At 45.0% G+C, this 21,888-nt stretch overlaps 1 protein-coding gene across 1 annotated transcript in view; it reads left to right on the top strand.

The window, feature by feature from the left end:
• The window catches only part of TNR (tenascin R), a 409,491-nt gene that overhangs the window by 189,765 nt on the left and 197,838 nt on the right, over window positions 1–21,888 (top strand). The window contains exon 2 of the mRNA XM_077901774.1: window positions 18,959–19,057. The gene's annotated coding sequence lies outside the window, so the exon portion shown is untranslated. The remainder of the gene's footprint in view (window positions 1–18,958; window positions 19,058–21,888) is intronic.

The following is a 21,888-nucleotide window of genomic DNA, read 5'->3' as shown; positions in this document are numbered from 1 at the left end:
GTCTTAGACTAAAAGAGAAAAGGGAAAACAGGAAGGCAGGAGTAAGGAGAGAGTGAGAAGCAGGAAAACAGGGCGATTTCAGTATCTTTCTGATGTGGGTGTATTTCTCATTGGAACCAACTGGGCAGAAGCAAAGCAATACAATGTGTGCAATATTGGAAGAAATTCATAGGGGAGCCTCTTCTCGCTGCTACTAGATAGAATGGGGGTGGTACATACCTTGCTCTCTACCCATGCGGCCTTCATTCCAACAAGGGTCTCTAGGTTTATTTTTCAGAAAATCGACTTTATCCTGTGAAAAGAGAGTTAAGGAGACAGGGTTCTGAGACTATCAGAACCCTGATAGGGAAGATATGAGGATATGAGAGCCCTTGTGTGAGAGCCTACCTTGCCTCTGCCTATTTCGTGGTCTGCCTGGTCCACCGTGGAAAGCAATGGTAAGAGCCTGGCTGTGGTCTTGGTTGGGTAGGATTTCAATGGCTTCTCACCAGGCCTCTCTCTGCCTTGTGTTTTTGCCCACCAGCTCCACCTTTCATGCAGCCACATTTAGATTTCTAAACCTTAAATCTAATCATATTGGGTTCTTGACTTAAAAACCCTTAGTGGACCTCAACTGTCCACAGAGCCAAGCCCAAGGCTAAATTTCTGATCATGATATTCGGTGCTTTTTACATGACTTCAATGGTCTCATTTGTAGCTGCCATGCTCCATACATAGGTGTGTACTTTAACCTTGCTAGGCTGCACCTCTCCCAGAATTCACTGTGTCCTGTCGCACTTCAGTGCCTTTGCATATGCTGTTCCTTCTGCCTAGAGCACTCTTCCTTTTGTTGTCTATATGTCAGAAAGTATGGTACCACCTTCAAGTACCAGCCCCAATTTCACTTTTTCTGAAGTTCTTTCCTTACCAACAACTTCTACTTCATCTTTTCCACTTTAAGGCACCCAGGGATCAGCAGAGTGGGCTAGCTGCTAATTAAGGAGAAGTCTATATAGGCTCAAGACTGCAGGTATGGCATTGACATGGCTATGGACTCTCCTGAAGAGAATGGCTACAGTCAAGCACAAAATAAATCCAGGGACACATGACTTCAATGTGATGCAGGTGGGAAATGTCAGTCTGATGTGGAGGGCATTGGGATAGGAGATGCTGGGATCAGAGATGCTCACAAGAGCTGTATCTGGTGCTCTGGGGTCAGGACTCCACTAAGCAGATTTGCAGGAGGCAGACCAGACTCTCTGGGAGACAGAGGCCCCCTGGCACACATAAGCCAGTTAATGTTGGTGGCGTGTTTGTTTGGACAGTAGTTGCTCTTAAACAGAGAGTCAGGAGATGAACTAGGAAGACAAAGTAAAGTGCAAAGGAAGGAAGTGAGAGAGACAAGGACCTTGCAGAGTAGTACCAATTGTTCATTTCACTCCAGTGCAGCAACAAGCTTTATCGGGCAATAAAACAAACTGGCTGACTTGAGGTGAGCCTCTGACCATTTGCTCACACTACCATCCTGGGAAATCCACTTCTTCCTGGTGTGTATATGTCTTTACCTACTACAGAGGGAAGTCTTTAGACTTCCCAAGGGTCTAGAGGAATCCTTTCCAGTTCAGAGCATCCGCCACACACGGAGGTGACACGGGGAGACCTGACAACTCACAACGTGTCCCGCAGACTCAGTAGTGATGAAAGGCCACTCACGCTTTGAAATGCCTCCTAAAAGGCATGCCGAGCTTGGGTACTTACATGTGTGGTATCAGTTTAGATTTCTCCAACTTTGAACCTGAAAAGCAACTCTGCCCTCATGGTCTTTCTGCCTTTAGTCCAGGTTGGAGGGGAGTTCCACATCCCATTAGCTGGGTCCTGATCTTCACAAAGAGAGTGAAAAGAAGGGGCATCCATAAGATGAGAGATGCTGACAGTCTGCTTCTTGCTCGGTGCAATCTTATCCCAGCAGATTCTGTCTCTCTGTGCCCACTTTTCACTAGCCTTTTGTGCACACCACATGTAACCTCACCCCAGAGTCAAATCAGCCTCTTATGTTTGTCTTCCCATTATCCTGGGGAGCTCCTCCAAGAAAAGGCTGGGTCTTCCTCTTGGAAGCTGCAGCCCCGCACAGCACCTGGCACCTAGCTAGTAGTGAGTATACCACAGAAGTGAGCCTGGCGTCCTCCCCTTTGATTCTTCTGCACCTGCTTTTATCCTACTTATTTTCCTTCTCTTTTTCCTTTTCACCTTTGCTCACCTCCCAATCCCAATCAGATGGACAGAGGCTTAAGACCAACTAAGGCTTAGGACCTGTCATTTAAAACAGGTGGGTACCCAAAATGGAAGGCTCAGGGCTCATAACTTCCCAATTCCACGTTTGAAGCAACCAGAACTTAGTCCTTCTCGGGCACTCCCTTTATACCCGTCTGCCGCATCCCTCATTCATGGTGCCTCTCTGGCACACCATCTTCCCAGGCAGTGCTTATAGCTCAAATCTTTCTGTACTTCTGGGAGAGATGTTATGCCATGGCAGTTAGGGACCTGCTCCCTGGAGCTCCCTGGAGCTGGCTTTAGTTTGAATTCTGGCTCTGCCACTTATTAGCTGTGTGAACTTGGATGAGCTAATTAAACTCCCTATGCCTCAGTTTACTCATCTACCTAATGGGAATGATGATAATGGTACTTACCTCACAGAGTTGCTGTGAAGATTAAATTAATACACACAGGGCAATCAAAGCTGAGCCAGGTACTTGGTGAGCATTACAGAAGTGATTGCTATCATTATTGTTCATATTATGAGGAATTCACAAATCCAAATATTTTCAGGAATTTAGCCTCAATACTTACACCTTCAATCTCTCCATTTCCGGCAAATCTTCCCCTTCAGTCAGCAAACTGTTGCAAGTTTCTTCTCTCCTAAATAAAATTCCCTCCTACTCTATCTCCACCTTAAGCTGCTTCTCTCTCTCTCTCTTTCCTTGTTTGCAGTCAACACCATTAAGTGAGAAATCTACACTACAACCTCCACCTCCTTACCTCCCATTCATGTCACCAGCCATACCAATCTGGCTTTAGCTTCCACCACACCACTAAAGCTGTTCCCCCCCAGATCACCAATAACTTCCCTATGGCCCCATCTAATTACCTCACTGTCCCTGTGACCTTATTGACCACTCACTTTTGCTTGAAGTGTTTCCTGTATCCCCGAGACACTATTCTTTTCTGGTTGTAACAGCTTTTGCTGTTACGCTAAAGTGATAATCCCCAAATGTCAGTGGCTTACAGCAATGAAGGTTTTCCTTTGGGCTCACATTCTACATCAGCTGAGGGTTGTATGTTGCTCCAATTCCTGTTCTTCATCTAGGAATCTAGGCAGAAGGAACAGACAGATGCTCTTCCAGCAGAACCATGCAGTGACTCCTAAGACTTCTGTTCAGATGTAGGGTGCATCACCTGTGCTCATATTCCACTGGTCAGAGCAAATCACATGGCCCAAGCCTGCTAATTAGAGAAAGAATTACATTCCTCCTGCCTGCAATGAGCAGGGATATACAATGATCTTCCAGGAAAGATAGTAAATAATAGGAAACAATAATTCAATCTACCATACTGATTCTCCTTCTATCTTTCCAATAGCTTGTCTTTAGTCTCTTTCACTAGATCATGTTCATCCATTCAATTCCTAAATATCAGTGTTCTCCAGAGCTTCTCACTTTACAGGCCCTCTATAAGTAATCCTACCCATGCCTTTAACTTAACTATCTTCTTATGACTTCCAAATTTGTAGCACAAATCATGGCTGGACATATTGAGTGATCCCTTGAACTTAATATGTCCAAATGCAACTCATTTTCTTACTTTCCTATTCCTTCATTCTCCCTCTGGGCTAATGGCAATGCTGTCAATCCAAATCTCTAAATCAGAAGCCTGGGAAGCTTTCATTATTCCTCCCCTTTATCCCATCCAATGAGCTAATTACAATCCACTGTACCTTGAAGATAAATCCCTGGTCTTTTCCCCACTTTCTATTGATTCTGCTATCACCTGGCTTTGGACCTTTCCTATCCCTTGCTTGAATTTTAGTGATCACTTCCTCCCCAACTGGCCTGCTTGCTTCTGTCTCTTCACTCGAATCCATCTCTGCATTTCAAGGAAAGATATCTCTCCCTCCTGTTCCCCTAAATCTGACTTTCTTTACTTAAGAAACTTCAAGGGTGCTTCTGCTAACCAGAAGTAAAATCCAGGCTGTGTAGTATGGCATTCAAGTCTCCACATTACCAGGATTCTGCTGTGCTTTTCATCACACTGTCCCAGTATTCACCATCTCACACCCTCTGCTTTGGTTATAGTGGACTTCTCATTAGTATCATATGCTCCATGATACTGTGATGTTTCTCCTCCCCAATGTATTTACTCACACTATTCCCTCTGTGCAAATGCTCTTCTCATTGTCTTTGTTTGCTGACCTACTGACACTTTGAAACCTAGTTGTAAGACCTTGCATAAAACCTTCTCCAACAGTTGCCCATTCCCCTAGCCTCTACTCTGCAATATGTAACAGCAACCTTTGCTATAACATTAATCACACCATGTGATCATTCACATGCTTTTCTCTTCTATATAGATTAGGAGTAGCCCAGAGCAGGGACTGAATTATTGTCATCTTTGAAATTGCTCACAAACTAATGCAGTACATACACATCAGATACTCAGTGGGCACTGGTTAAGGGAATAAATAACAAATGAATGGCATACCCCAGTCTGTGTCACATTAACACAACAGTCAGATATTTCCAGGTACTGGTTTTGCTCTCTGGCTGCTTGCCAGCTCAAAGAGACACAGTCTCTTTCCTGTGTTGGAGGACTAACTTCTTGCCTTCGTGTTAAAGTGATCTCTGTAGCCCTGACAGCCTGACAGTTCTAGCCTCGTAGGACTCCTTAGCAAATCTGCCTCTTCTAGCGTCCTTCTCTCACCCAAGAAGGTTCCTCTGATGTTGCATTCCCTACTCTCAGCCTTTCCAGAAAGTGCCCTGCTGGCCGCCTTGGCCTTCCTCAGACCCTCCCGTGAAGCCCTCTGCTCCTGAATTATACCCCTCCATCTCTGCCAACCCTGGCTCTGTGCTTTGCAGGGCCCTGTGCACAATGAAAATGTGGGGTGGTTTGTCCAGACATTACTATGAATTTTGAGAGGGCAACAGCAAAGCAGTAAACCAAAGATGGGTCACTGGGAACACATGCTTCTCTGCCTATAAAGCTGACCCTTGTTTTTGTCTCCCAGTTCCAGGACCAAGCCACATGTGGGAGAGCAGAGGTGGGTATTAAACCAGGCATAGATTAGTTTTCCAGGAAAATGAGTCAGCTAGGTGAAGAGAGGATGCATTTTTGCCTCATGAGGACAAAAGCATGGGAGAGAATTTGAAAGAATAAAATAAATCTGAATATGGTCTTTCCTACAGATCGAGAGTTTAAAAAATTATGTGTGTGTGTGTTATAGAGATGGTTTATGTATACGACTATTTGGTGAGTAAAGGGTCTAGACCAATGTCATGTAGAAGTTCTTTTAAAAATAAGAATAAGCAGTCTCATTAGAAGCATTTTGTGATTATGAGGAAATTGCTTTGCCATCGTTTGCATCAAATCAAGAGATGTAGAGAGATGCTAATTCCATGGCTTGGGGATGTGGGCATGGGTGGTGTTTATCCTCTACCAGGGCTCTGTCTGATGGCAAAAGGACAGGCCACAGGCCAAGTGGGGTTTGAGAGCTCATTCACCCCATCTTCCTTTTATTCCACTAAACACATTTACTGAGCACTCATTTCATGCTAGTGATTCAGACTCTGAGGCTTTCACACAGCAAGGGTCGTGAGAGATCAGGTTAGGGGGTGACCCAGAACCAGAGATGAGCTAAACCTATCTGATACCAGACAGCCTCCCCCCACCCCCAAAATGACTGCAAATTCAAAGTGAAATAGCCTCATTTAGAGTCCTTTAAAAAAGTTCATATGAAGTAAAGTTCACAGTTACAAATAAAATGCCAGCATGGGTGGCGCACAGCATCCTGGTGGAGACCAGGCTAAGTAAGAGAGGGTCTGACTTGGGAGCTGGAGCAATTCTTTTTTACCTCTTCTGGTCTTTCTCTTTGCCCTTCCTCCAACTAACATTAATTAATGCCAACGAGGGAGTCTCTTGGTTCCTGGGATTTGCCCCAAGCTGAGCACCAGGCTGCCGTCACTTGTCACAGTGCTGGTCTCACGCTAATGCTGGGAGAGACTTCCTGCCAGCCTTGCATTTACAGAGTATCTTCCAAGTTACAATTGTTACTTCATTTTGATCCCCTAGAATAGCCCTGTTTGGTGACTATAAGTTTGAACCATATGAAATTGCCATTTTAGTAGGTCAGATAGAGCCAAAAGTTGGCAATTTCTTATACTGTTCAATCTAATGGTGATGGTGCTAATCCCCCCATTATTACTTTCGCAGAGGCAGACAAGGAAGGTTGGAGAAGCATCCCCAATCTCACAGAGCCAGGCATGGGGTTTGGATCCCAAGCCGAGTTTGTACTCCGATACATGCCCTTTCTGACCTTTCGGCGCCCCGTTGCCATAAAATGGCAAATCCACCCTGTGCAGCCACTGGTGCACAGTTTGGGAGTCTCGTGTTAATGTGCTTTAACTGTCTTTTTTTTTTTCTCCCCAGCCCTAGATTCAGTAATGGTTCTCTGTACAAACTCATTCATTTTTAATCAGTTGACTGTAATGATTTGTTACAAATGATCTTTAATTCTCAGCTGCGGTTAATCAGTACTGAAAGGCACTTTTCCTGTTATTTTATTTGGATAGGACTCTTAGTGAAATACTTGCCTGCCATTACTTAATCACTTGTTTGTTTTGCCTCTGCACACAGTTTTGAGCAGCGTACAGAAGTATAGAATGTAGGCATATTCCCTGGGCTGGTGGAGTTGAGTTCTCCAGGCCATAGTGGGGGGACTGGAGCCGCAGTGAGGACCCATGCCCAGAAGGTCTCCTCAGAATGTCAATGATGCAAATCAGAAAGGTTCTGTTTTTCTCTGCAACCTCACTGTGAGGAAATGGACTTCAGATAAAGATTCAGGATTCATCAGGACTCTGCACAACTGGCTGTTTCAGGGCTACTTTAGAAACAGCCCTCTGGGGGTGGCTTGGAGAAGGCCTGGAAGGGGCTGAGAGAGGGGCAGGAACCCCTGGGAGAAGGAGGAGAAGAAGAGGAGCCAAAGGAGGAGGAGGAGGAAGAGGAGGGGGTGGGGGATAAGGAGGAGGAGGAAGAAGGGGCAGGAGATGAGGGGCTGGAGCCGAGTGAATGGCCACAGGGTGGGGTGGAGTAGGTGGTGGGGAGTGAAGGTTGGTCTGGAAGGAGGCTGGGGGAAGAGGAAGGGTTCAGAAAAAGAATTTCTAGTCTGTCTTTCAGGGTCAGGCAGGGGCACTTGTTTGCCGTGTGGGAGACTCAAGTTTCCAGCTCCAGGCCAGGGTTCCCTGCAGGCAGGTGTGGGCAGCCACCACAGGCAGGGCGGAGAGCAATGCTCTTCCTGAGCCGCCAGCTCTCTTGAGGCAAGGAGGCTGGCCTTGTGTAATCTCTCAGCAATGCTGACCAACGGAGGTTTCCCTTGGAAATCCTTCCTTTCCCCTCACTATCCCCAGGTTCTGGCATTTCTGGCCTTCCTGGGAGTCCAGCATGACCACTGAAAGGTTTGAGTCGCATCCTGGAGCGGAATGATCCAGAAGGCTACCTTTCAGATTCATTTTGTCCGGAGATGTGATCCAGGGTACCTCCAGAGGGCAAGCCCCATGCTCAGCTGCAGGGAGAGGTGAAGCCTGCCTAAGGCTTCTGCCACAGTCCATCCGAGGGAGGGCCTGGGGCTCCCGAGTGCAGAGGCTCCCATGGAGTTTCTATGATCAGAATGGTGCTTGTCAGGGTGACAAGGGCAGGGCTAGATGATGCGGGGATCCCTGTGGCAGTACTGTGATCTGAGAACAAAAGCAAGGACCAAAAACCAAAGACTGTACTTGTTCCATCCCTCCTCTACATTTGAGACCCATCTGTCAGCTGCTGACTCCTTTGCTCTTTTTTATCAAAGCACAGAAAGTATGAGATAGACTTCATTTGTCTTCATTGTCTCCTTTTTTGATAGCCTTGCCCTACTCCTTTTATCCTTCTGATGGCCATTATGATGGTCGTTAAGTACCCCTTTTCTCTTGGTGTCCCAGACCAATAGCTGAGGAGACTAATTCATGCTATAGTGTGAGTGACTTATGCTTTGATTTAAAATGCAAATATGTCTGGAAAGGGCAAACAGAAAGACAAAGGGATAAATCTAATTATAGAAATTCAAGTTTCAGAACAGGGACTTTGAGGGTTTTGTGAAGACTTTCCAATCATACCTGTATAAGCAGCTGCCTGGCTTAAGGATGGGCTTCTTGGTTCTGACCCATGCCCAGAAGGTCTCTTCAGAACGTCAATGCTCAGAAAGGTTCAGAAAGGTTCTGTTTTTTTCTGCAACCTCACTGCAAGAAAATGGACTTCAGAAAAAGATTCAGGATTCACCAGGACTGCACAACTGGCTGTCTCTGCCTTCAATGGTCTCTCCCATTTCTGAGACTTGGCACTTCTCTCTTCCTCTGATTCCTCTCTGCTGGGAGCCCTCTCAGGCTTCATGCTCAGGGCTCCAGGGTGCCTTGTTCATACATCCATTAAACTCTTGCCACAGAAGTCTCAGGAATAGATCTTTCCGTACACACGACTGTGTCTTCCCCATGGATTGTGATCCTCTTTCTCAAGGGCCAGAATCAGTGCTTATTCATCTTTTTATCTCTAGTGATTTTCAGTTCTGGGAGATAGTAAATGATCAGTAAGTGGTTCTAGTTTTGGTTGTTCTTTTCGGTGTTGTTTTTCTTTTCTTTTCCCCGGGGAGGGGTACAGATGGATGAGTGTAACTCGGAAAGCAGAGTGGGATTTGGTTTGGGAGCATCGCTCCAGACTTTCTTAAGGTTGTACTGCCATATTGACCAGGCACTCTCTGGGGAGATGAGAGGAAAAAAGTCACTATTTGTGCCTTTGAGGAACTTACGATGTCAGTTCAAATGTAGATGTGAGAGAATCAAAACATTGAAAACATAGTCTTCCTCCTAAGATCAGGAACTTCCCTGTAGGCCCAGAAAAGTTGCATGAGCTAGAGGTGGTCCTGACTTCCCACCTCTCCTCTTACCCCGGGGGCATTTGGAAATGTGTGTATGGTAGACAAAATGAGTGTGTGGTGATCAAAATGTTTGGAAATACGTGTGTGGTAGGCAAACTGCCAACATAGGGTGAATCGAGGCTGAGACCTGAAGATCGTTCTTCAATCTCATGGACAGTATCTCCCAAAAAGCATCAACTCTCCCCAAATGACACTAATTTAATCTCTAACACACAAGGCTAGACTACCTTGGCTCATACCAAGGATTTTATATCAAAGTTTAATTTTTGAACACCTAGGACAATTAAAGAAAGCAAATCTTCATTTTCCAGGACCTACTTCATGTTAACCCACCATCGATACTCCCCTGCACTGTATTGAACTCCTCCGGCTCCATAGGTCATGCTAAGACAGAAAATTCTACGCAAGGCATGGTAGCTGCAGGTGCAGTAGCCTGGTTGTCACGCTGCCAAGTGGCACATTGCTCCAATCCCGAACTTCCTTTTCCCATTTCCCACAAAGTCATCCTCTGAGCAGAGCAGGTTTGGACACTCCAGCCCTGGTTGTGGCCCCAGGGGCCCCGTTTGCCTCTTTCTAGTCTTGTACCCAACTTCCTGGTCTGCTCCTATATGCACTAAGCTCTTGACTTCTGGCTTTGCCTCCCCTATTTTACCCTGGCTCAAATATCTTAAATGTTTATTACTTCTCCAAATTTTGATCTCGGACAATCTCACCCAAAAAAGAGTAATCCTCCTCAAAATGACAATACCTCCACTGGGTTTATACTAGACTATTGGTTTAATCCATTTCTTGTCTGACTAGGTGACTCCCCACCTGCTCCCCCAGTTCATAGGCCCCAAGAGCAGGTGCTGGTCCACACAGGAGCCTGACCTGCCCCCGATGAAAGAGAAGGACTTGGGTGCTGTTTCTTCTGGCCAGAGGTCGAGTCCTGTGTCCTCCATGCTCATGTTGACCGAGGGGGAAGCCACAGAGCTTTGGCTCACAATCCAACTGAAACCAGAGGTTTCACAAACCAACTTCCTCATATGCCTGGGAAGTTGACCCTGTGTTACTCTAGCAACTGAACCTCCCTAAATTGTAGATCCAAGGGACACAATGACATACAATGAATTTAAACTGTACTTATCCTGAGAAGATGGGAAATCCTGGGCCAGTTGTACAGTTGAGCCCTCTGGGTCAGGTCTTTTGAGGAGAAATTGGCTATCTTTGAGGAAGACCAGAGAGCTGCCATCAGAGAAAATATACTCAGCCTCTGGCCCTGAGGGTCACAACTTTGCCAGCCACACACTGCTTAGCCAATGAGATGCCCACAGGAGCCATTTAAGGGAAAGAAGACATATTTCCCTCTGTCCACAGCCAGGCAAGGCAGGGATCTATATCAGATAAAGAAAGGGCCAGGGCTCACCTTAGATCCAAAGCTTTATCCTTCTCTTTTTTGGACTCATTTTCAGCTCTTTTCACTGAGAAGAGCACCCGCCCTTAGGCAAGAAATTACCCTGGTGATAGATGTCTAGCAAATGCAATTAGGCTCCAGTTTAGTGTTCTTCAAGGGGTGCCCTTCCAGGGTGGTGTGTAGAATTTGGTGATCACTCAAGCACTGTACACGCAAGGCCTCCTGGTCATAAAGCTTTTGTCTGTGTCAGGCTTTGGCCACCAGAACTTCCTTCCCACTCCCTTTAGATGCAGGGAGGCTGTGGGCAAAGAGGTAAGGATGGCAGATGGGGCAGGGAGAGGGCAGAGCAGATGCTGGGAAGGGGGCATTCAGAATAAGAACAGCCAGGTTGGCCAAAGAGACACAATGACTCCCAATGTGAGCCCAGAACAGAGTTGCAGGGCGGGGATGCCTTCAGTGGCTGAAACTCTCTAATATTTGCTAGTCAACCTAGTGCTTGAAATATAATCCCTTAATTCTACTACCTTGGGGACTTGAGAGGGATAAATAAAGAAAAATGTCGTAGACCCTGTCCTTGCAGTATTTGCATTCCAGTTGGAAAGGTCAAACATGCACCATCAAACTTCCAGGCAACACGCTTCCATCGGGGGTGGCCACACACAAGCAAATGAAGTAGCACAGGCAATATTGACCCATCTGTGAAACAAGGGAAGGACAAGAGTCCATCTGCATTCCACCTGCCTGAGCTTTTAATCAGCTCTGCCACTTAGAAGCTGAATGACCTTGGGCAAGTTACTTAACCTCTTTCTGTCTCCATTTCCTGACTCAAAAATGGGGAGAGTAACACTACTTTGCTCATAGGCTTTTAGGGAGGATTCAATAGGCAGGGGATCCAGCAGGGCGATGCACGGAAAGCCTGGGGCCTGGACTCTGGCTGTGCCAACACGTGCCAGTGCCCTTCCTCCTCCCTTAAGCCAGGGCCAATGAACCCTTCTCCTGTCACGGACCCTTTTGGCCTGGTGATGCATATGAACCCTTTCTCAGAATAATGGTCTAAATGCATAAAATAAAATATATAGGGTTACAATGGAAACTGCATTTTTATTGATGTGCAGTTATCAAAATACTAAAAAAACCAAATTTGCTGCATGGTAATATATGTGTTTCTTTATTAACGCAGTAAATAACAAGATCTGCTGGCGGCTCCAATAAGTACTGTAATTTTGAAATAGTAATAAGCTTAAACAATATTTCAACAGATCTGCAACAACTGTAATGAGATATAAAAATATCTGTGATTTCTATTGGTGACAAAATTACAGCTACGGCTAAGACGATAGTGACTTGTGGCCCACATTTAAAATTAGAGGGACTTCTAATTTTTGCTAGAGGTCGGTGAAAAGATAAGTATAATTCTTTTTCATCTGAATTGGTGGACTCTTGAGGCGCCAGGGTGGCCCAGTCGGTTAAGTGTCTGCCTTCAGTTCAGGTCATGATCCTGGGGTCCTGGGATTGGGCCCCACATCATCCAGCGCCCCACTCAATGGGGAGTCTGCTTCTCCCTCTCCCTCTGTTTCTGCCATCACGCACTTGAGCGTGTACGCACACTCCAGCACTCTCTCTAAATACATAAAATCTTTAAATTAATGATTTAGCTAATTAATTAATTCACAGACTCTCCGTGGACTTCATGCTAAGAATCATTGCTGTAAGACTTGATAAAATAAGTTATAACCATACTTTCTAAATTTTTTAAATAACACTTATTTTCACATTATTAAAGCAAAATATAAACAAATATAATAGAAAAGTTAAGAAATTTAGATTAAGTGGGAAAAGACAAAGGGAATTTAAAAAAAGAAAAAAACACCACGTGATCTGGAGAGAATCACTGCTAACAGGTTGGCTTTTAAGACACAGAGCTCACTGCTAATCCTTTTTTCATGCACTGAATATGCTCTTCCTAAGGTTATTAAATTGCTGTGTCACTCAGAAGGATATCAAGGAACAGGGACTGCTCAGTAAAGAACCAACTCAAAGTACTATGAATGTAGGCCAGAAACTATATGAAGCCTGGTGATAGAGAAGGAGCCTTACCCTTTACAGCACAGCCACCCACAGGTAGGGCAAAGAGACAAGAAACAGAGTTAGGGGGATGCAGGGCAATCTTCAGCCCCACAAACAGAAGCTATCCCACTGATCTCAAATCTTGCGTTAGACCTGATGAATTATCCCAAGTTGGAGCTATGAATTGTGAATAATGCAAATTACCCAGTTGGTGTGGGATACTGACTTTACTCCAAACCTGCCAGATGCTCAGACCAGATCCCTGAATCGTGTGTAGGCAGAGCAGGAGGTCTCATCCAAAAAAAAAAAAAAATCCACTTGGGAATAATAATAATAATGAGGTAGCACAGCACCTAAGAAGGGTTTGTCTGGTCCCTTTTAATGCCCACAGAGAATTACCTGTGTGTGATTTCAGAATAGAGCAAAGTCCTAGCTCCAGATAACTTTTCCTGAGCCTTCTGAGCAGTGGCCAGGTTTGGGACTCCTGACTTGCCAGGCTTCCCATGTAAATGTGAGGGTGTGAAGCCATTAACCACCAACTTAGTTTCCAGAAGGCCCTTCCATGAGACTGGGGCCACCACCAGTAGAGCAGCATTACAAAAATCCCTCCCTTCCCTTCTCCACGATCTTAGACTAATGTCCTTTTCTGACTTCCAGAGACCTTTCAGGGAGGGCGGCGGGGAGAAGCGTGTTAATGAAACGCTGCCAGCACCGTCCTCACAATGTGATTGTGCGCTTTCCTGGAAGGACCCTGCCACCCCAAGGCGGCACACCCTGCTTCCTCTATGCCCAGCTAAAGATCACAGCCCAGGATAACAGGCCAGCAAAACTCCTGAGTGCAAGGCACCGCCAAATTTCAAAATGTTTTTAATAAAACAATGTGGAAAGGGCAGATTGCTCATTTTGATTCTCTACTGGGTTGTTCAATTAAAGCTGAAATTCTGGGGAATCTTGAACCACCCTGACCATATTTTCCATTAGTAATAATGATAAAAGATAATTATTGAGCCTGTCTGTCAGATATTCTAGACACCCGCACCTTCACTTAATTAATTGCTAATTAAGATGTGAAAGAACTGCAGTGTCTCTCACACATCCTGACTTTATTAAGCTTCAGCAAATCTTCCTCAGGGAAAACAAACCTAAACCGCAAGGCTGAGTCCCTTCCTTGGGTTTGGAAACTCATGGCCAAGTGTCGGGAGTGGTGAAGCAGGGATGAAGGCCTACTCTGAGTCAGGGTCATTTAACCATCCTTCTGATGGTACACGATGACCCTGAGGGGAAAGAATGAGGGAGAAAGAGAGAGAAGCTAATAGGATTTGAGTTCCTACCTTCTGCCATATGCTGAGCTAATAAGCCTTTCACGTATATTATCTAAGTTAATCCTCCCAGCAATCCTGTAAGGAAATATCCCAACTTTACAAATTAGAAAATGTGTGTTTGGAGGAATTCAGTAAATATCTTTTCCAAAAATGTGTAGCTGGTAAGAGTTAGAATTTGAGCCAAATTCCACATTCTTGCATTTCTTGTTCCATGGAGGTATGAGAGATGAAGATGCTTTTTTTCTATAAAGTATTTACCATTACTGATAAAGGCAAAAAGGCACCATGGCAGCTAGCCTTCAAGATGAGCCCCAATTATTCCTTGCGTTGTAGTATTCATACCCTTATGTTGTCTCCTCCCACATCAAATAGCGCTAACCTATGTAACCAATGAGATATTGCAGAAATGATAAGGAGGGTCATAAAAGAGGTGGTAGCTGCCTCCTGGCTCTGTCTTGGATCACTCACTCTGGGGAAAGCCAGCCATGCTGTGAGGACACACAAGCAGCCCTGCAGAGGCCACTGTGGGGACACCTCCTGTAACAACCAGCCTCATCGAAGTGAGCCCTTGTGTAAACAGGGCCACCAGCAAGTCTTCAGGTGATCACAGCTTTCACTGACATCTTACCTGAAATCTCATGAGACCTTGAGCTTGAACCACCCAGGTTTCAGTTCCTGACCCACAGAAACCATGAGATAATAAATGTTTATTGTGTTAAGCCAGTGAGTTTGGGAGTCATCTTTATACAGCAATAGATCATGAATTTATTAGCTTTCCATATCCTTCTGAACTACAGTATCTTGGCAGTACCAGTTGTAGGAGAAATCCTTATAAGAAACCTTCACATGTATAGGCCTGAAAATAGGAGCTCCAAGTAGTAGTCATTCAAATTCCCTTCTCTTAGAAGACTTTGGGAGTTTAGGAGCTGAATTTGGGTCAGATCACCAACAGTTGCTCCCATTTTCTTATTAAGATGACTAAGTGTAATTTGTTGGCCATTGTACTGAAAATATGATCCAGGTTCAGCAGCCAACTGCAGGAAGAGAAAATATATGAATTGACAATACTTTAGCACACCGGATGGTCTTGTCTAGGACTGATCAGCATCCTTGCGATCACATGGCTTTTTCTGGGACATCTTCAGCAATTTGCTGTAAACAAACCCAAATCACCCAAGTACCTAGGTTTATGCTGATTATCAAAATAAACTGTGTTTGTGAAATCTGAAACCTCTGCAGGTGCATCTCTCCTGTCCTGGTAGTGTCCTTCTTCTGCCCACGATTTACCTAGGTCAAAAGAGAAAAAGACACAGGGCTTTGGAGGAAATCTGTGCTTGGGGTCAATAGGGCATCATGAGTGCCATGCTCCAGACCACTCATTCCCCCAGATTCTGCCTGGGTGGTCATGGGCAGGGAGTCCAAGCAACAAAGTCCAGGCCCAGCCCCTCAGGTCACTAGACTCACATTCAGTAGAAGAGGGGTCAGTACTTGATGTGGAGAGAAAATATAATGCACATTTTTTGGACATATTTAATAGGTAAACTTATTTTTTCAAAGAGGATCTGTTACAAGCTGATCCCAGAAAATGCCTATCAAGGCAGTGTTGGGCATAAAGAGCAGAAGTGCAAGTAGATGAGTGGGTTGAGAGAATGAACAGAAAGAACACATCAATTTGCTGAAGTTGCTGGGGAGTCATGTCACCATGCTCCTTGGTTGTATGTGCATCTACTATGGTTCCCTCTCCCTCAGTCCCCCACACAGTGTGTAGGCAGGAGGGACATAGAAGCAAGAGCCCAGCACTAGGTATTGATCCAACAGCTTTGTCTCAGAACTCATTACATGTTACACTTGCTCATGTTGTGACCCACCAGTGTCAATTTCTATTATAATAATCATTTGCCTTGTCAGCAGTTGTATGAAAATGTACTCTAAGATGGAGCTTTTGTGTGGTCTCTTTAGGACTGTCTGGCCTGTTAAATCATAGGTGTCTACTAGTGAGGTCACATGCATCATGTCATATAAGGGCCATATATCAGGTTCAATATGATCTTCTAGAACACAGTGAGTAAGCTCATGACTTCAAGAAGACCAGCCCACAGGATTGCTCAAATTCAGTGTGGTCGTTGCTCAGCCTGTAGTTTGAAATCTGTTAAAAAAAAAAAAAAAAAAAAAAAAAGTAGTTAAAAATAATAAAATAAGTGTGTAAATAAAGAAATAAAAGCTAGTTAAATGGAAAGGACTAGAACACAGGGACACCACATTCTAGCTCTAATTCTCGAAGCAACTGTGTGTTTGGCGCCTGCCTCTGCAAGTGAACGTCATCTGTTGTACCTCCTGTCCAGTGTCTCTATCCCCCAAGGGCAGGAGCTCCTTCATGGCAGGGGCTGTGTCCTCCTCTTGTATCCCTAGTACTTGCCATAGACCTGGCTACTGAGAAGGCTCTTAATAAATGGTTGCTGCCAATGACCAAAGCACCAAATCAGAGCATCTACCCATAGTCATATATGGATAGATGCGGTTAGAGCATAAAGGAAAGGACAGAAGTCTGCATTTCATGCTGTCAGCATGCGGGTTGAGGGGAATATGGTTGGTGCAGGGGGGATAATGGGTGGAGAGAGGCAAGTAATAGAAAAAAATAAGGACATGGCACAAAAAAACCTCGATGTATAATACCATCCTTTTTGTGAAAATATGTGTATGTATGCATAAGTAAATTAGGGAAAAACTGGTGATGCTCATATGTTAAGTCAAAACAAGTTGCAGAGAATTTCAGTTAAAAACTATAAAAAACACCCCATCACGTATCTGTGTATATATATGCCTGATTGGGTTTCAATGAGCATGAGAGAGGGTGTGTGTTGTGGGTGCTGTGAGAGACCACCCCACAGAGGCATTTGCCCCCCGGGTGCAGGACGTACTGGCAGCTCAGAACTCACAGCTGGGTTCCTGTCCAGGATTCACCCTCAGTCAGAGGAAGCTGCTTTGCCCAGCGTTATGCCTGCTGTCTCCCTAGAGGCAGCCAATGACTGGTGGGGTCTAAAGTCCTGTCCCTTCTCAATGCAAGACAGCTCCAGAGCTCCCTCTGGCCAATTCTGCTTCCTGGACTCCCCCACGAGTCCCCCCACACCCTCCCCAAGAGTATGTCTCAGTGATCCTTCAGTGTACATAATGTATTTCAGTCTGCTTCCTGGAAACTTGACTCATGACAGTGGAAAAGTACAGACTGGTCTAGTAAAATGTGACATCAAGGGTCTGAGTTTGGGGGGAATGATTAGCTTTTTCTGTATGCATCTTCATATTGATTTACTTGGTACAATAAGCACATATCACTTTTATAATTTTGAGAATATCAAAGATGTGTAAAATGTTGTAAATAAATATAGGTTCCTTAAAAGAGTGAATGACTATGCTTGTACCTGGTTGGAGAAATAGATGATAAAATAGCACATCAAAGGAATCGATTTTTAATCAAGGAAACTGAAGGGGATTTTGCTAACACATTTGGTGACTTTTGACTTAGTTGGTTCAAAAAAGATCGGGCCAGCTTTCCAAGAGTAAAGTCGTCAACTCTTAGGGTGAGACAAAAGGGGTCAATGGGTAGAAGCAGAAAGGAGACGAAGTTTTAATTTCACGGAAGAAGAACGTTTCTAACATCAGAGTTGTCTGCCGGAAAAACGGGCTGCAAATTTGGGCAGCCACTGTGCGAGTTGCACGGACCAGAGGAAGTGTAAACATTCCAATTGGTGAGCAGTCAGATTAGAGCAGGAGGAGGAAGACACCTGGCATTCATGTCACTTCCAACACTTCTCCTTCCTGGGCACTGGCAAGTCCACCGATAACCGCTCTCCTTCCCGATGATACAGCCTCAGAGTCTTTCCCAACCCCATGCTTCAAGCAGCCGCTACTGATATAACGGAGGGAGGATTCACCAGAGATGAAATCTATTTGCCCTTTCAGGGCTAAACGATCTTTCCACTTCTACCAGCTCTCAGGTTCCATGGGGTCTTCTAGGGAAGGTTAATTTATTCAGGAAGAACTTAAATGAGCAAGCCTACACCGTAGCCAAAGGCTGGCTCTTTCCTCCCTCCAGGGTTAATTGATTTTTGCAAGTACGTATGAGCTCCCTAAGGCTCAGTGTCCCCTTTGGAGAAGGCTCAGAGGATTTGTGGGAAGCAAGCCCAAGAAGACATAATCATCCTGTAATGGATGGTGTCGATGGGCCCTGGGAATTGCATGGGGAGAACTGGTCCAAGTGTTGCATGGGAGCCATGCTTAGACAGATTGACAGACTGCTGACACAGAAGCTCCTCGCCCCGTAATAGATGCTTCTGAAAGGGGTGCTTCTAGCCTGAGGGGATTGCCCTTTGCCCTGCTGCATCCATTTACTCAATGAGTATATGGTGAACTTCTCTGTGCTGCATTGTGCCTGGGATGAGAGCCAAAGCAGTGAGCAGGATAGAGTCCAGAGGGAGGACAGCACAGATGAAGAGCCTTACAATAAGTGGTGACTTTTATGACATGAGGACGCAGGAGTGATGTGGACATTATGCCCAGAAGAGGGGCTCTGGTTTAGGGGTAATAGGTGGCTTCCTGGAGGAAGTGCCGGGCATCTGTCAACATCAGATCACCGAAGCATGTTACTATAGCCACCTGCAAAGATCTCAGAAGAGTTTTGTCACATTAAACACATGTCTGGAGTTACATCCATTCTGTAGAACTTTTTCCTTAAATATTTACTGCTTTATGGCAATGCTAGGAGAATGAACGAGAGACAATGAAAAAACGAATAGAACTCTCTGCAGAGGAAACAATAGCTTAATAAGTAGAGTTTTCTTTGCTTTCGACACCTGCATGGTGTACCTCCAAGTTTACTGGAAAGGAGATATGGCGGCTGGGTTGGAAAGGGAAACTGAGACTCCTTATTTTGAAACCATCAACATACTTCTTCCCTCCCTATTCCTGTTTCAGGTGGACATATCATTGCACCTGCACAGAAGCCAGGCCTCTTGGAGCTAGGGTTGAAGAGCGTGTGGGAAAGAGAAGACATTGAAGACACGGTCACTAAAGGTATGATCTCCTGTGAACCTTATACCATCCATCACTGTGATGGCCCGTTTGAGGCTCTTGCTTATGACTGCAGGGACTGAGCCTCTTTGTCACTGCAACAACAGCCTGGGGGACAGCTTCCCTGAAATGAGGTGCTCAAGAGCATTAGCTCCCTTGGGCTTCATGCCATCTCGGAAAAAGCCGGGGAAACCAGGCACCAAGGTTTTGGCGTTTCATAAAATATTTCTGAAGTGCATTTCATGATGTGGTTGGTAATAAAAGTGTATTACTGCTCTCAGACCCTCCAAGAGACTAGGCTTGATTCCCAGCCCAACCGCGCCTGCACTGGGCCTGCAGGAGTCAGTGCTAAATTATTCACCAGCCCGACTCAAATTTCTGGAGCTCCAAAACCTCTAATAAAGTATTATGAAAAAATATCCATCTCTTTATCTCTATCCATAACCATTTATATGGCTAGAGGAAAAACCTGTCGTTTTATTTCTTTTAATTTAAAAGCTTTCCTAATTCCTTTTCTATACCACATATATATGTCTAAAGAATTTTCAGGTTGAAATAATAACCTTCTGAAAAATGGTGCATGGGAGAAGGCTCTCAGGATTCAGAGTTGACAGACGCAGTGAATATTTTGCTCCCTTAATAACTTTCCCTGGCACTCAAATTTGACACACTGAATTGGAAACTTTTCAAGTAGGTGTGGCCCTTTTTTATTGTGCAACACAATGATAATAGACCCGCCAGCCTTCTTTCTATTTGTTTATACGGTTGCTAAAATTTTTTCAAGAAAAACTCATTTCCAACCTCAGACTCATAATGCTCTCATTATCTATCATGGTGCATGCTGAAGCCACAACTTTGAATCAGTCCAGGCTACTCCCAGCAACACCCTGCCTTACTTGGGGACATTTGGCGACAAAGTACCCCGGGCTGTTTAAGACAACCTTGAACATAGAAACTCACTGGAGACTTGAGCTCATAAAACTGGCTATCAGCCATTCACACTTTAGAGCAATTTGGTTAATTTGGTGCTTTTAGGCGAACAGCTGGTTGAGAGCAAGTTCTCTGCAACCAAGCAGAGCTGAAACAGGGTGGACCATCTGGGGGCAGCTAAAGGTAGCTGCCAAGACACCTTCCCAGGAAATGTATTAAGATGAAGACATTTGGGGCATGTGGGTGGCTCATCTGGTTAAGCATCTGCCATCAGCTCGGGGCGTGATCCTGGTGGAGTCCTGGGACCAAGTCCCGCATTGGGCTCCCTGCAGGAAGCCTGCTTCTCCCTCTGCTTATGTCTCTGCCTCTCTCTCTCTCTCTCTCTCTCTCTCTCTGTGTGTGTGTGTCATGAATAAATAAATAAAATCTTTTAAAAAAAAGAATATTTGACAAACCACTTGCATTACAAGATTAGCATCCACCCCCCAAGCCCCTGCCAAAGAAACTTGTTCAAATAAGCAATGTTGGTTTCTAAGAGGAGTTCTGAATGAGGTGGGTTCAACAAAGTATGAGATCCGGGTGCCCGTCATCCTCTTCTAACTCGATGTTGAATAAATATTTAAAGAATGTTGATTTAAATGTAAGATAAATCATTAGCCTGACAAGAGCCCCCACCTATTTTCATCAGCCCTGAAATCTGAGGCTTCTGAAGGAGGGGGTGTAGGGATGAAAGAGGAAGGCCCAGGACCCCGCCAATCAGAATGAGACTCCATGAGGGACCTGAGAAGCCACCTGAGAGACGCAATGAGAGAGGGATGAGCCATGAGGACAAGCATCACATCCCACCCGGTGCTAACTTTACTCCAGCAACTAGAACCCTACTCTGGTCTGACCTGGGGAAATCAATCCTCAGCCTGAATCAGAGACTGCTCATGGAAAGTGAGGATGAGCCTGATGATTGAAGCAGGCCCTGGGGATGCTGCTTATGGTTTTGTGATTTGTAATAAGAAATATATATTTGGTCTTCATCCAGATTCTGGCCCAGAGCTCCTAAAACTTTTGAAATGTCCTACGTGATAATGATGTAGTTTTAAATGTAGGTGAGTTTTGGTGGGGTGAGTTCTGGAGCCAACGACCAAGAGAAAATTGTTGAGACATCTTTGGTGCAAAATGGTGGTTTTATTAGAGCTTGGGAAGTGAGCTCTGGGGGGGGCAGAAAAAGCTGCTTCCCTCTGGGGTTGTGAGGGGTGACTGATTACATACTGGGGAGTTGGGGTAGGTAAGGTAAAATGAAGTTTTCAAGAGAACTTTTGTATGTTAAAGAGGACCTACAGGATGTTGGAGGCCTTGCTATTGTGAAGTCAAGGTGGTTTTCCCCTCTAGTAAAGCATTAACATTAAGATAGTTGGGAGCTTCCTGGGGGAATGTTATACTCTGCCTATCAAGAGTCCTCCTCAGCGGGCTGCAGGTTATAAGGAAATTTTACTGTATTTACTTTCCCTTCTATCCTTCTTTCCCACATCACTGTGGATGGATGGGTGATGTTAGGGCTCCAGGAAATTGAGTCTTTGGATCTCTGGAAATTAGGCTAGTGATAAGAAAGCTTTTTTCTTGAAAATAACTAAGACATTTATAAACTTAGGGAGACTCAGGTCTTTCTGGGCTGTGACCTCTATTAACTAACCATTTGTTTTTCCCTTCCCTTAGCTTTAGGGCAGCCTGGAGTACCTGAGGAGTGTCACACAGATCCCACCTGGGGGTGTGGGGATCATGAGGTGTCAGCTTATGTTTTGTCCTTAGCTTGCCTCTTTTCCTTCATCAATAGGAGCTATAAAGGTGTCTTGATATTCATAACAAATCCCTTTCAACCCCTCCCAAGTTTATGCTAATGTGGGGACTTTGGG

The sequence above is a fragment of the Canis aureus genome, chromosome 6, assembly GCF_053574225.1.
Source record: "Canis aureus isolate CA01 chromosome 6, VMU_Caureus_v.1.0, whole genome shotgun sequence".
NCBI classification, from domain to species: Eukaryota; Metazoa; Chordata; class Mammalia; order Carnivora; family Canidae; genus Canis; species Canis aureus.
Note: the sequence above shows the minus strand (reverse complement) of the source record. Positions and strands in the feature narration are given on the sequence as shown.